This window comes from Trichechus manatus, unplaced genomic scaffold, assembly GCF_000243295.1.
Source record: "Trichechus manatus latirostris isolate Lorelei unplaced genomic scaffold, TriManLat1.0 scaffold00019, whole genome shotgun sequence".
NCBI lineage: Eukaryota > Metazoa > Chordata > Mammalia > Sirenia > Trichechidae > Trichechus > Trichechus manatus.
The window spans coordinates 7,489,199-7,505,423 of record NW_004443955.1 but is presented as its reverse complement, the minus strand read 5'-3'; the positions used below and the strand labels follow the sequence as shown (position 1 = coordinate 7,505,423).

General features: G+C 41.8%; 1 protein-coding gene across 1 annotated transcript in view; it reads left to right on the top strand.

Moving 5' to 3' along the window:
- LOC101347897 (neuronal acetylcholine receptor subunit alpha-7) overlaps positions 1 to 1,401 on the top strand; it is a 249,285-nt gene extending 247,884 nt beyond the window's left edge. Inside the window, exon 12 of the mRNA XM_004372630.2 lies at positions 1,375 to 1,401. The gene's annotated coding sequence lies outside the window, so the exon portion shown is untranslated. The remainder of the gene's footprint in view (positions 1 to 1,374) is intronic.
- Positions 1,402 to 16,225: the final 14,824 nt, after the last annotated feature.

The window sequence follows — 16,225 nt, the reverse complement described above, 5'->3', positions numbered from 1 at the left end:
CAAAATGGTGGACAATCACATAACACAGAGAATCATGGCCCAGTCAAGTTGACAGATATTTTTGGGGGACACAATTCAATCCATGACAAGCATTTTGGTGGTCTTTGGCTGGAGGGAATTTTCAGTTATAATATATTCAGATAGTATTGATGGGCTGGATGGAGTTCTTGGGTTGTACAAATGGTTAACACACTTGGCTGCTAACCAAGAAGTTGATGATTTGAATCTATCCAGAGGCACCTCAGAAGAAAAGACTGACAATCTACTTCCTAAAATCAGCAATTGAAAACCCTAAGAAACCCACTTCTACTCTGACACACATGTTGTTGCCATGGATGGCAACAAGTACTGTTATTGGGTTAATTTACATCAGGCCTTTTGAAATATTTAAAACAGCTGACATATTCCAGCCCCAACCAGCCACCCAACACTTCGAATATTATACTCTTCACTAAATCCTAGGATTCTGGAACACTCAGACTTCTAACTTCTGAGCTAAGAAAACGCTTGCATGTTTTGTGGTGTGTGACTAAGTTCATGGAAGAGTAACTTCATAAAAGTGAGAGCTGTGTTTTCTTCATTCATTAATCTCATGATCCTATAAGTGACTAGTGAGAACTACCCAGGCTTCTCAACTCTCCTTCCCAGCTCTCCTTCTTTTTGTCTCTAAAACATACACTCCATTAATTTTCAATTACTCTTTATTTGCATTCAAAGAACATTTTTTCTGGAACAAAAAGGACATTGTAAAGAATGTTCACCACCAGTCTATTCACTGGATTGTACACAAATCGTTAACTTCACACATATATTAGAGTAGCAATAAAATAAACAAAACCAAGCAATAAATAAATAAGTGAAGGTTTACTTTAAATGTCTGGTTGCAGAATTTTGGCAAAGGCTCTCAAGGGTGTTCAAAGCCAGTGGCTCCTGCACATAAGGGGCCCTTTGGCACATATGCATGAATAAAGACAGCACAGCCCCTGAGTCTGGAGTTGATGATGGAGTAGGAATGATTCAGGAAGTGTTATCAAGTTTGCACAGCTCCTCTTTTCACCTATCCAGGAGTATAAGGCATGTAGAAGACTGTCTTCTGCACACATTCAACATATGTGTACCACTGGATGTCCCTGCCTTCCTGGAATTCATGGTGTGAGCATACCCTCTAAATAATCCACCACTTCACCTCATTTACATGGCAGTGGTGGTTCAGTGGCAGACTTCACACCTTCCTGGCAGGATACCTGGGTTTGATTCCCTGCCAATGCACTTCATGCACAGCCACAGCCCATCTGTCAGTGGAGGCTTGCATATTGCTATGATGCTAAATAGGTTTCAGGGGAGCTTCCATACTAAGACAGACTAGGAAGAAAGGCCTGGTGTTGTAATTTTGAAAAATAAGCCCATGAAAACTCTATGGATCTCAATGTTCTGATCTCCTTGCGCATGGGGTGCATGGGCCGTCAGGAGTTGGAGGTCAACTTGACAACAGCTAACAGCTACAATTATACAATTTCACACAACACTTTCAAAAAGCTTTTAAACATATAGTTTTGATATTATACAATTGTAGAAGGATTCTGGAAAATATCTTCTCCAGTTTGTGGGAGGGGAGTAGAAGAAGCAAGTGTTACCTGAATAGTAAATAAAAATATGCCATGGAATAAATATTGGATGCAACATACTTATGAACAAAGTAATTTATATGAAATTCAAAGGTAACTGGGTATCTTATAATTTATATGCCCATTCTAGGGGAAAGGAGAGTGGGAAAGGCATCAAAAACTACTGAAAATTGGATCGATAGATAAATGGATGGATGGATAGATAGATAGTGTCTTAGTCGTCTAGTGTTGCTGTAACAGAGATACCACAAGTGGATAGCTTCAACAAAGATAAATTTATTCTCTCACAGTCTGGTAGGCTACAAGTCCAAATTCAGGGCATCAGCTCCAGGAGAAGGCTTTCTCTTTCTGTTGGCTCTGGAGGAAGGTCCTTGTGATGCATCAGTCTTCTCTTGGTCTGGGAGCATCTCAGCGCAGGAACCTCAGGTCCAAAGGACGTGCTCTGCTCCCAGCACTGGTTTCTTGGTGGTATGAGGTTCCCAAGTTTCTCTGCTCACTTCTCTCCTCTATATCTCAGAAGAGATTGGCTAAAGACACTATCTAATCTTGTAGACCTCATCAGTATAACTGCCACTAATCCATCTTATTACATCATAGTGATATAGTTTACAACACATAAGGAAATCACATCAGATTACAAAATGGTACACAATCACACAATACTGGGAATCATGACCCAGCCAAGTTGACAGATATTTTTGGAGGACACAATTCAATCCATGACACTCCACCCTTTGGCCCCCCAAAATTCACGTCCTTGCCACGTGTAAAACATATTCACCCCATCACATCATAGCAAAAGTCTTAAATCAACTCCAAGTCCAAAATCCAAAAATTCCTCTTCATCTGTGAAATCTAGAATACAAGTTATCTGTTTCCAAAGGTACAATGGTAGAACCAGTAGGCACAAGCTAGACATCTCCATTACAAGTGGGAGAAATTGGAGAGAAAGAAGGGATAACAGGCACCAAGCAAGTCAGCAGAACACATTACATTAGCCCTCAAGGCTTTGAAAATAATCTTTTGTTCTCTGAGACAATTTACACAATGACCCTTCCCTCCAGACTCTAGATATTGGCCACACTCTCCAGGTTCTGAGTGCAGGCCCCTTGGCTCTGTGCTTCATTTCCGCCTTCCAGGCCCACTGGGATGACAACTGTGCTCCCTCGGCTTTAGGCGCACCATTCTCCTAATCCATTGGAGTGACACCTCCACCCTTAGAAACACCAGAGGCCATGGCTCCACCCTGTGAAACCCCAGAGGTCCTGGCCATGCCTTTTGAGACAGAGGCAGCTCGGCTTCCTATGTTCCTTGTCTCTTCAGCTTCTGTTTCTGCTTCCTGTGGCCTCTTGGCCCTCGGGCCTCACACCCGCATCTACCCTCCTGGGGCAAGTGTTGCAAAGCTCAGTAGCTTCACCAGTAACTGCCTGGAGGCACCCCACTCTGCCAGGAAGCCTCCTGTGCACAGGCACTCAGATTTCTCGCTCCGTGGGTCAGCTCCAGTTCTGTGTTGCGCTGGTCTCCTGATTCTGCGTCTGTTGCTTCTCTGCCACTGCAAGGTCTCTGCTGCTGCTGGTCCTCTGCCACTGCCACTTCTCTATCCATTCACAGTTTCAAAAAACCTATTCCACAATTTAGGTATCTGTTAGAGCAGCACCCTACTCTTGGTACCAAATTCTGTCTTAGTCATCTAGTGCTTCTATAATAGAAATACCACAAGTAGGTGGCTTTAACAAAGAGAAGTTTATTCTCTCACAGTAGAATAGACTACAAGTCCAAATTCAGGTGTCAGCTCCAGGAGAAGGCTTTCTCTCTCTGTCGGCTCTGGAGGAAGGTCCTTGTGATGCATCAGTCTTCTCTTGGTCTGGGAGCATCTCAGCGCAGGAACCTCAGGTCCAAAGGACCTGCTCTGCTCCCAGCACTGGTTTCTTGGTGGTATGAGGTTCCCATGTCTCTCTGCTCACTTCTGTCTTTTATATCTCAAAAGAGATTGGCTTAAGACTCTATCTAATCTTATATACCTCATCAGTAAAACTGCCACTAATCCATCTTACTACATCATAGTGATAGATTTTACAACACATAAAAAAATCACATCAGATTACAAAATGGTACACAATCATACAATACTGGGAATCATGACCCAGCCAAGTTGACAGACATTTTTGGGGGGCACAATCCAATCCATGACAGATAGATAGATAGAAAGTTGAAAGTGGTCTTCTAAATCAAGAAGGGCTTGGTCTGTGATAGGATTCAAGGTATGCAATTCCTAGCTGCTCTGCCCATGAGCTAGGGGCCCTGAGCATCTCTCACTTGGGAAACAGAAACTTAATGTGAGGTCAAAATGGAACTTGGGGACAGCATGTGTCACTTGTTTACAGGTTCCAGTGAGGTGGACTCTTTAGGCTGGAGTGTAGTGTGGCAGGTGAGGAAGCCAGGATACATAAGACCAATCCAGTCAAGAGACCTTCCTGGGAAATGTGGCTTCCTGTAGTCCCAGGGGCGTTCTTCCAGAAAGGGCCTGGAAGGGGCAGTGTCCTGTTTCTCCATCCTGGGAGCTCTGCCCAGCCCTCGGGTTATGGAGGCCCTCCTGGAAGCCCAAGGCAGCTGCAGGTTGTAGTGTCTGTGTGGGCTGGGGGACATTGGGAGCCTGGCAGAGGAGCCCTGCCCTCCTCTCCTAGCCTCTGCTGCGGCCCCCCTCTGCACTTGCCATGCTGCTCTCCAGTCGAGCTTGCTGGGTCCAGCAGACATTTCACTGCAGGCCAGCTATGTCACTTTTAACTGTCCTGGTGTGGACAATAAATTACAGTCACCCTGTCACAGCTCAGGGTCCTCTTGTATTGAACTGCTTGCATCAGCTTTGTTTTTACCACAGAACCAGCTTTTACAACAGGTCAGCAAAATGATTCTGGCTACCAGAACATGGGTAAGAGGACAAATGAGACCAAAAAGAAAAAAAAAATGGTAGGGATAAGGAGAAACAACCCCACCCCATCTTCCCGAATCTTCTGGCTTGGGCTGGCCCAACAGAATAGGGTCACTGGGCCACCCTGAGAACCTCATCCTGGGAAGGACGTGGGGAAGAAGATTCTAGGGAGACAGAGACCCAGCTCTGGAGGAATCCGTGCAGACTGCATCTGTCCTGGGCCTGGAGTTTGAGGAGGACTTAGCATTCCCTGCAGAGACACTTCATTTAGGACAAAGGGCCCCGGGCACTCTGTAGGCTGTGTGGGGCTGACACAGCGCAGAGCCTGCAAGTGTTGGTAGAATAAGATGTCTGAGTTCATATTACCTGGGAAAAATCTCGATACTTTTGCTTTGTAAATTATTAAATGATTTTCATTGGTTTATTGTAACCAGTTTTTGTTTTTTCTTTTAAAATACCTGTGTTAGTCTCCGAGGGCTGCGGTAATAAGTCACCACCCACTTGGTAGCTTGAGACAACACAGATTTATTCTCTTACACTTCTGGAGGTCAGAAGTCCAAAATGAGTCTTTGGGAGACAAAATCAAGGTGTTGGCAAGGTTGGTTCCTCCTGGATGCTCCAGGGGAGATATCTGTTTCCTTGCTTTTTCTGCCTTCTGTAAACCACCTGCATTCCTTGACTTCTGACCCCTTCCTCATACCATGATGCCTTTGTTTCCCCCTACTTCCGTGGTCACATTGTCTTTTTCTCTTCTATTACCAAATCTCCCCCTGCCTGTCTCTTATAAGGGCAGTTGTGATTACATTTAGGGCCCACCTGGATAATACAGGATAATCTCTCATCTCAATACCCTTAACTTAGTCACATCTAGAAATACCCTTTTTCCATGTAAAGTAACATATCCACAAGTTTGAGGATTAGGACATGGACACCTTCCCTGAGACCATTGTTCAGCTGACCATGTCACCCTTCTCAGGTTGAACTGGTAGCCTTGCGTGTCTCCCTTTCAAGTAGGTACAGGACCCCTGCCCCCTGCAATACTGTCTGTAGAGACTATCTCTCACATATGTCTCCAAGCTTAATCTTCCAAAATATCCAGGAGCAGGGTTGTTTTACAAATGGGAAATTGGGAAGGAACTAACATTGACCAAGTTAAGGAATTCAAATGTCAGTTGAGCACCATTATATACAAGGTCCTGTACTTTCATTACAAGTCCCTGGGTGACTCAAATGGTAAAGTGCTCTGCTGCCAACCAAAAGATTGGCAGTTCAAATCCATCCAGAGATGCCTTGAAAGAAAGGCCTGGTGATTTACCTCTGAAAGATCAGAGTCATTGCAAACCCTTTGGAGCAGTTCTACTCTTAACCACATGGGGTAGCCATGAGTTGAAATTATTTCATTGGCAACTGGTTTTGGTACCTTCACTGTCATATTATCTTCCTGGCAACAGGGTAGGTAGTGATGAAGAACATGAAGTGAATGTTGAATAATTTATCTAAAACTGAAAAGCCAAAAGTGAAGGTGCTGAACTTGAACCCAGATCTGAGATTTCCAGCCCTCAGATATCCCCACCCTATCTTGCCCTGTCTAGCACTCACAGACCTGCAATGGACCTGAGAATGGGGGTGGGGGTGGGAAAGTGGGTGGGGGCAGTAGTGGCAGGGCACCTTTGGGTGTCCCTTTGTGGTGTGCAGTGACAGTTTTCTTTGGATGTTTCCAGAACCATAGAACATCAAGCAGAGAAGGAGCCTTACAGAAAATACACCCCAAGTGATTTTCAAACCAGAACATGCACAGAGCTATTTGGGAGCTTATTAAAAACAAATGTCCCTGGGTCCATACTGGGAGATTTTAATTTAGTAGATCTGTGGAGAGGCCCAAGAATCTGGTTTGGTAACATGCCTTTTGGGTGATTCCAATACAATCTGTCAGGAAAGCAAGGTACCTAAATTAGAGGGGCAATAAATATTCTCTAGAAGGTAGCATTAGGTTTTCATCTTGGGAAATTAGTTTGCATATATGGAGGCTAACCATGCCATTGGAAAATGGCAGGTAATTCTGAACAACTTCCTGATTGCTTTGACAAATTTGGCTTGGCGAAAGATTTTGGCAGCGTGGGCTCTGATTTAAATGAGGGAGACAAGTGACAGGTGGATTCCGTATTGTGGAATGGAACACTTGGAGATGCCGAGAGCCTAACTTGTACATCAGCATGTTGGAAAGAATAGTGGGTGCCCACAAGAACCTCTACATTGTAATCTGAATAACTGCACTTTCCAGAAAGTATGGACAATTTACTATTGAAGAATATTCAACATCAGGGAGTAGGCGGGCAGAAACCAAGGGTCATAGATTCACCAGCGATGTTAGTGTGCACTTAAGAAATGGAGCACTGAAACTGAATTTGGACTGGGGGAGAGCATGTCTAGTCCAGGCACCTGGGCATTTGATTGGTTTAGACAGATTTGTTCTGTAGCCACTCCTTGTTTGGAATTATAAACTCACCACGTCTCCTGTTAGTCTAAGTTGTGTTTCCCAAGCAGCCTTCCCTGGGACAGATGTGCCAGTGAGTGACACATGGTGAAAACCAGATTTATGAATGAGACAATATGCCCACTCTCACACTAAAGTCTGACTTCTCAGTGTATTCGGCCTTACTACGAGCTGATTTCTTGGAAGAGCTCAGAATTCTGGCTAGAAATGCCTTTGCTGGAAGAGTGTGCTCTGAATGAGAGAGAAGCAATTGTTTCAAATGTTTCTCAGTGGACCAGCTCTAAAGTGAAGCAAAGTCAGAGTTTTCACCCTAGCTCTCCACCTCCCAGTGTGAGAGGATCCAGGCCAGTGTTCTGCAAACAGCATTTTTTGATGGCAGGGCCAGTAAATTGTGCTAAGTATGTGTCCTATGATCTCTGTAAAAGGAAACCATTGAATTTTCTGTCCACTTAGCAGTGTCTTCTGTTAATGATGGCTGAAAGGTTTGCATTATTTTTGAAGATCTTTGACAACTCAGCATTTATAGAGTATATATGAAGAAAGGGAACTTTTCATCATCTAATAAAATGCTGCATATTAACTTCAGTATTGAACTTTTAAAAAAGAAATCATGGATTATTATGTAGCCAAGTCGAAAGCATACACTGCGGTTTCACATTCAAACTGACCACCTCACAACATTTGTGCCTTTAGTTTGTGATAGCTGGTATTACTTCAAAGATAAGAAGATTTATTTTATCCATTATAAATTCCTTCCAGAGCAAAGAGCCATCTTATTAAAATACTGGAAGTTCATCCATGCGGGACTTGGGTGAAGGTAGTTGTGGACAAGCCCCTGTGTACCGGTGAGGAAAACAGAAATGAATTCAACCTTGTAATGGGAAAGTGATAAGCAAAGAAATTAATCTGCAGTCTATTCAATTTTAGAACATGATCTAAGACACAATATGACCAAAAATGGAAAAGAGTCTCCAGGTTTCCATACGGATAGTTTGTTATTTAAAATGGTCAAGGGAGGTGAGTCCAGGCAAATTTGAACATTGAGATTTGCTCCAGCCTCTCTGACTGCTGTGTCTCACACTTTTACGTCACCTGTTCTTTGTCCTCTTCCTCCTGAGTGTGGGCAAATTCACACATAACTATTTCCAGCATCAAGCACACATATACCAATCTTACCACATGTGATTAGAGAGTCCCTGGTATTGTCTTTTTCAAAGATGTCTGGTAGAGGGGGAGATGAAGGGCCTGTCCTAGGCCTGGTTAAAAACTAGATTTTACCTTTGAGCTTTTACCCTCCTCCTTCCCATTATGTGTTGTTCTTCTGCCCTGGGATTCTAAGACTCTCGTGCCAACCTTTAGTTCTGAAAATCTCTCCCCAAAGACTCACTTTCCTCAATGTGTGCCCTGCCTCAGTATTGCCACTTGATCTTCCTTCCCCTTGCTGAACTCCCACTTCCTTAGTGTTGAGTACAAGTGTTGACCTAGTGCCATCCCCTACACACTTAGTTTAGAGCCACTTCTGCACTACAGTAGTGCCTGCTCATACAGGGGTATAATGGCCCTGGACTTCTAGGCAGCAATGTAACATGTGTAAAGAAAGGAGGGAGTGGGAATCCCTTAGAGCTCCTGCTCTTGGTCCACTGGGTGGCCCAGGAAACCAAGTGAGATCCTATTTTTTAACTCAGAGGCTCAGACCAATACTCAGTTTCTGGAGCCAGGGAAACCAGAACATGGAGGAACCAGGACTGACCCTAGTTTTAAGGTGGTTAAATCTCCCTTGTCCTGTCTCCAGATATGTGGGATGGACAGATGTGGATTTCAAAAATACCCAGTGCACTTTCTTAATCTGATATTAGAGGTAGCTTCTAGAAAACTGAAGCAAACATAATAGCTAATGGTGAAATATCAGAAGTACTCATTAACATCATAAACAAGAAAAAGACACCTAATATTACCACTATTAACTAATATTCGACAGGAAACATTAGCAATAAGAAAAAAGACACATAAATAATGGAAAGAAAGAGACAAAATTGCCGTTTTAAAAAGTTTTATATTATTGGGCTAATCTGTTGCTAAAGACCTCTTTAAAATCTTAAAAAGCAAATATGTCACTTAGATGACTAAAGTGCACTGATCCAAGCCATGGTCTTTTCAATTGCTGGACAATGAAAAAGGAAGACTGAAGAAGAATTGATGCATTTGAATTATGGCGTTAGCTAAGAATATTGAATATACCGTGGATTGCCAGAAGAAAGGACAACTCTGTCTTGGAAAATGTACAGCCAGAATGATCCTTAGAAACAAGGATGGAAAGAATTAGTCTCACTTACTTTGGACATGTTATCAGGAGGGACCAGTTTCTGGAGAAGGACATCATGCTTAGTAAATTGGAGGATCAAGAGACCCTCAACACCATAAATAGCATACTAACAATGTTAGTATAACTAACAGCGCACAAACACCAGAAAGAAACTACGTAACAGGGAGCTCCTACAAATCAAACACTTATGCCCATCAAAAGACTTCACAAAAAGAGTAAAAAGAGAGCCTACAAACTGGGAAAAAATTTTGGCTAAGACATATTGGATAAGTGTCTAATCTCTAAAATATGCAAGATACTGCAATACCTCAATATCAAAAAGATTAATAAATTCAATTAAAAAATGGGCAAAGGACATGAACAGACACTTCACCGAAGAAGAGTTTCAGGCGGCTAACAGACACATAAGGAAATCTTTGCAATCACTAGCCATTAGAAAAATGCAAATCAGGACTACAATGAGATACTATTTCACCCTAGCAAGGCTGGCACTAATCCAAAAAACACAAGGTAACAAATGCTGGAGAGGTTGTGGGGAGACTGGAACTCTCATGCACTGCTGGTGGGAATGTAAAATGGTACAACCACTTTAGAAAATGATATGGCACTTTCTTAAAAAGCTTAGAAATAGAAATACCAATTGATTCAACAATCTCACTCCTAGGAATATACCGAAGAGAAGTAAGAGCCATCACACGAATAGACATTCACACTCATGTTCGTTGCAGCACTATTCACAATAGCAAAACTGTGGAGACAACCTAAATGCCCATCAACAGATGAATGAATAAACAAATTATGGTACATACACACAGTGGAATACTATGCAACAATAAAAAACAATGATGAATCCTTGAAACATCTCACAATACGGATGAGTCTGGAAGGCACTACGCTGAGTGAAATAAGTCAGTCACAAAAGGACAAATATTGTATGAGAACATTATTATAAGAACTCAAGAAAAGTTTTAAACAGAAAAAAGCATTATTCGATGCTTATGCAAGTGAGGAGGAAAAGAGGGAAAATCACTAACTAGATAGTAGACAAGGGTCAACTTCAGTGAAGGGAAGGACAACACACAATACAGGGGAAGACAGCACAACTGGACAAAAGCAAAAGCAAAGAAGTTTCCTAGACACATCCAAACACTTTGATGTTTACTGGGACTGGGGCCTGGGGACCATAATTTCAGGGAGACATCCAGGTCAGTTGGCATAACAAAGTTTATTAAGAAAATGTTCTACATTTGACTTTGGTGAGTGGCATCTGGGGTCTTAAAAGCTTTCGAGCAGCCACCTAGCATACATCTATTGGTCCCATCCCAGTCTGAGCAAAGGAGAATAAAGAAAACAAAAGACACAAGGAAAATACTAGCCCAAGGGACTAAAGGACCAAAGGAACCATAGACTTCACCAGCCTGAGACTTGAAGAACTAGATGGTGCCCAGCTACCACCAATGACCATCCTGACAAGGAACACAACAGAGAGTCCTGGGCAGAGCAGGAGAAAAATGTAGAACAGAATTCAAATTCATGTAAAAAGACCAGACTTAATGGTCTGACAGAGACTGGAGGAAACCCCAAAACTATGGCCCCTGGATGCTCTGTTAACCCAGAACTGAGATCATTCCCAAAGCCCACTCTTCAGACAAAGATTAAACAGGACTGTCAAACAAAACAAAAATAATAATAATAATACAAGTGAGGAACGAGCTTCTTAGTTTAATCAGATGTACAAGACCAAATGGGCAGCTCCAGTCCCAAAGCAGGATGAGAAGGCAGGAAGGGACAGGAATGGGATGAATAGGCACAGGGAACCCAGGGTGGAAAGGAGTAGGGTGCTGTCACATTGTGGAGACTGCAACCAATGTCACAAGAAAAAGTATATAAATTTTTGAACATGAAATTAACTAACTTGAGCTGTAAACTTTGACCTAAAGCACAGTAAAAAAAAAAAAAAAAAGAAAGAAAAGAAAAAGTAGAGAGAGAGATCCTCAAGATATGGACTGACACAGTGCTTGCAGTAATGGGGTCAAACATACCTATTATTGTGAGGATGGCACAGGACTGAGCAAAGTTTTATTCTGTTATACACAGGATTGCTATGAGTCAGAACTAACGCAACAGCACCTACCAACAACAACCACCCCAAAACTTCAGAGAATTAGTTGATAAACTATATGAACTTATAAACCCAAAACTCATTGCCATCAAATTGATTCCAAAAAAATATCAATAATAATGTCTTAGTCATCAAGTGCTGCTACAACAGAAATACCACAAGGGGATGGCTTTAACAAAGAGAAATTTATTTTCTTACAGTCTAATAAGCTAGAAGTCCAAATTCAGGGAATCAGCTCCAGCGGAAGGCTTTCTCTCTCTGTCGGACTTTTCATCAATCTTCCCTTGGTCTGGGAGCATCTCAGCACAGGCATCTCAGGTCCAAAGGATGTGCTCTGCTCACGGTGCTGCTTTTTTGGTGGTATGAGGTCCCAAATTTTCTGCTTCCTTCCCTTTCCTTTTATCTCTTGTCAGATAAAACGTGGTCCAGGCCACACCCCAGGGAAACTCCCTTTACGTTGGATCAGGGATGTGACCTTAGTAAGGGTGTTACAATCCCACCCTAATCTTCTTTAACATAAAATTACAATCACAAAATGGAGGACAACTACACAATACTAGGGATCATGGCCTAACCAAATTGATACACACATTTTTTGAGGGACTTAATTCAATCCATGACAAATAACCAATTAGAAAATGCAAAGGGAAGCAACATCCCCTTATCAGTTTTTAAAATAAACACAAACTAGCCAGGCATCATATTTATTAGCTGGGTAGTTCATGCTATAACATCAAGGACACCCAAATACATGCTGTCAAAAATGAAATTAAATGCGTAATAGATATTATAAGCATTAGTGAGCTGAAATGGACCAGTGTTGGCCATTTTGAATCAGACAGTCATATGGTCTACTATACCAAGAATGACAGGTTGAAAAGGAATGGCGCTGTGTTCATCCCAAAAAAAAGAACATTTCAAGATCTATCGTGAAGTACAAGGCTGTCAGTGATAGGATTATATCCATACACCTCCAAGGAAGACCAGTTAATATGACTATTATTCAAATTTACGCACCAACCCCTAGACCAAAGTTGAAGAAATTAAAGATTTTTACCAACTTGTGCAGTGTGAAATTGATCAAACATGCAATCAGGATGCATTGATAATTATTGGTGATTGGAATGTGGAAGTTGGAAACAAAGAAGAAGGCCCCATTGATTAGACCTCGGATCTGCCACTTGGAGAGTCTCCCTAGCCAATGTTTCTCAGTTGTCTCTGGCTCTACCCTCTGGGATTTTTTTTTTTTCTTCCTTTTTCCTTCATGGCTGCATTTGAACGGGGCATTGGAGAATATGTCGTTCATGGTGGCTGTACAGTATTTGTGGCAATCTTCCTACTGGTGCCAATTTGGGGACCAAAGTTTATTTTATAGCCCCACAATTGTTTTAGGCCGAGCTCAGGATTTTTTTGGTGATATAATTTTCTCATAAAATTAGTAGGCTTCTGATCTATTTTCTGCCAATAAATTTCATGTGCCAACAACTACACCCATACTTACATTAAAATTTATTTATTGTTTTACTAAAATTTAAATTTAACTGGGCATATTGTGTTTTTATTTGCTGAATCTGGCAACCCTAAAGTTACCACACAGAGTTTGACTCAATGCCTCCTTCTGTGTGGCTGGGGCCTCTGACTTTCCAGCATTTCCTCACTACCCTTGCCTGCTAAGCCGGATAATGCATTCCAGTGCTTGGCTATAGCATCATCCCACCTCAAGGTTGCAATTTCTGCACTGATTAGGGTAGACTCAGCTGAGGTGACAGACCCAAACTTGTAAACACTGCACCCAAGATAAATGCAATTTCACACTTATCTAACAGTTGGGTGGGGAGGAAAAGATTCTGCTCCACTCTGGTATTCAGAGGCCCAAAGAACGACAGACAGGGGTTCTTCCAAGGTCATCCTGGGAGTTGTATCCCAGTCAGGCAGGAGGGGAAGAGAGTTCAGGAGAATGTGTGTGGGTTTTAAGGGCCCTGCGTAGAAGTAATACCTATGACTGGTGAAGACTTCAGATGTGTGCCGACACCCAAAAGAAAGGGAAGCCGGGAAGTGATTGCTTGCCTAAGAAGAAGCGTTGGCTAGAATTTAAGAACTTCCAGCAGATTCTGCCACAATCCTAACAAATAATGCACAAGGTTTTTGTGAATGAAACTTGAAACTTTGCTTGAAAGACATTAAAATATCTAAATAAAAGGAAATATATATAATGTTCCTAAACAGAAAGCTACAGTCATGTAAACATGTAAATTCTTCCCCATTAATCATGAGCTCTCAATCAAAATCTTAACTGATTTTTTATGGAACCTGATAAAATTATTTTAAATTTCATATGGTAGAGAATATCTATTTTTTAAAAAAAGGAACAAGGAGATGGTGATTTTACCTCTCAATATAGCTATATTCTATTGTAACTAAAATGGTATGGTACTGGTAAGGAGCCCTGGTGGTGCAGTGGTTAAAGTGCTGGACTGCTAACTGAAAGACGGGTGGTTGAAACCACCAGTGGCTCCATGGGAGAAAGATGTGGCAATCTCCTTTTACAAAGATTCACAGCCTTGGAAACCTTATGGTGTCCTTATGAGACAGAATCGACTCAACGGCAGTGGACTTGGTTTGGTTTGGGTTTTATGGTACTTGTACAAGAGTGGATAAATAGAACAAATAAATAAGTTCACTAAAACTAAGTTTATGATAAAAATGGTGTTTCAAGTCAGTGGTAAATGAATAGCCTATTCAAGAAATAATTTTGGGATAATTAGATATCCACATGGAAAAAATAGATTTCCTTACATTTTACCAAAAAAAAAAAAAAGAAAAAGAAAAAATTCAGATACAAACCAGAATTGTGTGGAGCCAGGATTTAGAGAGACTGCTATTTGGCTCAAAAGATCAGAACTTTTCTGACCAAACAAACAAACAACAATCAAGAGTGTCTTAGACTAGGTTCTCTACAGAAGCAAAACCAATAAAGCATATAAATATATATAGAAAGAGATTTATATCAAGGAAACAGCTCAAGCGATCGTAGAGGCTAGAAAGTCCCAAGTCCATGGATCAGGGAAGAGGCCTCTCCCAAGTCACACAGCCGCAGATGCTGGCAAACCCAAGATTGGCAGGTCAGAGAGCAGGGCTCCCACTCACAGGATGTGAAGATCGAGGAACCCCAAGTTTAGCAGATAAGCTGACAGCTCAAGTCCCAAGAACCAGAGGTGAGATGACAGGAGGTAGCCACAGGATCCAGAGTGAGTAAAAAGCCAGAATGTCTACTTATATTCAGATGTAGGCCACACCCCCAAGAAAACTCCCTTTCTTCTGATTGGCTACTCACAGCATATTCAGTCATGGGAGTGATCACATATAAACAATGAGAATCATGGCCTAGCCAAGCTGACATGCAATCTTAACAATCACACGAGGATGTCTGAAGAACCCAATAATTGTAAAATAGATGAATAGTCTGAGCACTCCCTAGGCATGGGTACGAACTTCCAGTGTACAATGGAAGCTCCCACTTGAGGTGACAGAGGGACTGAACACAAATAAGAAAAGCTATTGAGTCCATTGGAGATGGTACCTGTTAGCCTCAGCATTGCAGAAATCACCAGAAAACTAAAATCACTGATGAAGTACGCACTGTGGAAAAAAATAAAGCTCTCCTGCTGTAGGATTTAGACAGATTAAATAAGAAATTTAATGGTCCAGATCTAACACATTTCCCTCTCTCTCTCTCTTAAGTATTATCAAACCAAGAATTGGGGGTCAGTGGGGAGGAGTTCTCTAAAAGACAAAATATTTTTCCACTGCACTTAAACAGTAGTGCATTTCAGCTAATTCCTATAATCACCATTGATGCAGTAGATGGAGAAATCTTTTAAGTCCTTGAATTCTAATAATCTTGATATAAAAAGCCACATTAACAATATTAAGATTGTTCCTTCAGAATGAACAAGTTAATCAGCTTTGCCCTTTCAGCTCTCAACAAAGGTCATAGGCTGCATCCAGGCAATAAAATTCAGTCAAGGCACTGGAGTTTTAGACATACACAGGTTCCTGATACACAGCCACTTGCAGGTGATGCAGTTTGTGGTGCAGCCAGCCCCCTGGGATACCTCCAGAACAGATGTTTACTATCCTACAAAACAGCTCATGCTATTCACAAACCCGAAGGTGGGGATGAAGACAAATGAGCACTAATAAATAATTAATGCATGAGTTGCATGGCTGCATAGTTAACAGTTACTGTCAGGAAATTTACAATGACCTAAACATACACCTATATTTATCCAGTAACAGTGTTTCAACATCTATCTTTTTTGAAGTTTAAAAATAAGCATAAACAATATCAGTTGGGCTCCTTCATCACTGCTGTTCCCTTATGACTCTTAGAAATAAAAAAAAAATTATCTAACTTGGGATTTTTGGATTGGTTTGGTTATGTCCCTCACTTTGAATATATCGCTGAGGGGAAAATGGAATTCCAATAACCCATGGCAAGCAATGGCATTGTGATGAAATTATCACCTGAGATTGCTTGGGAAGAAATGCTCACTGAAGCAAGTGCTTTGAGGTGCTGCATTTGACATTCCTGTTGGTGATGATGACTACAAGTCCTGTGGGGAGGGACGGGATAGCCTCATCTGACTGCACAGGACAGCTTACAGACAGACATGACAAGCTCGGTACTTTAAACTCCTGGCTGACATTATGACCAGAGACTCAGACAGCT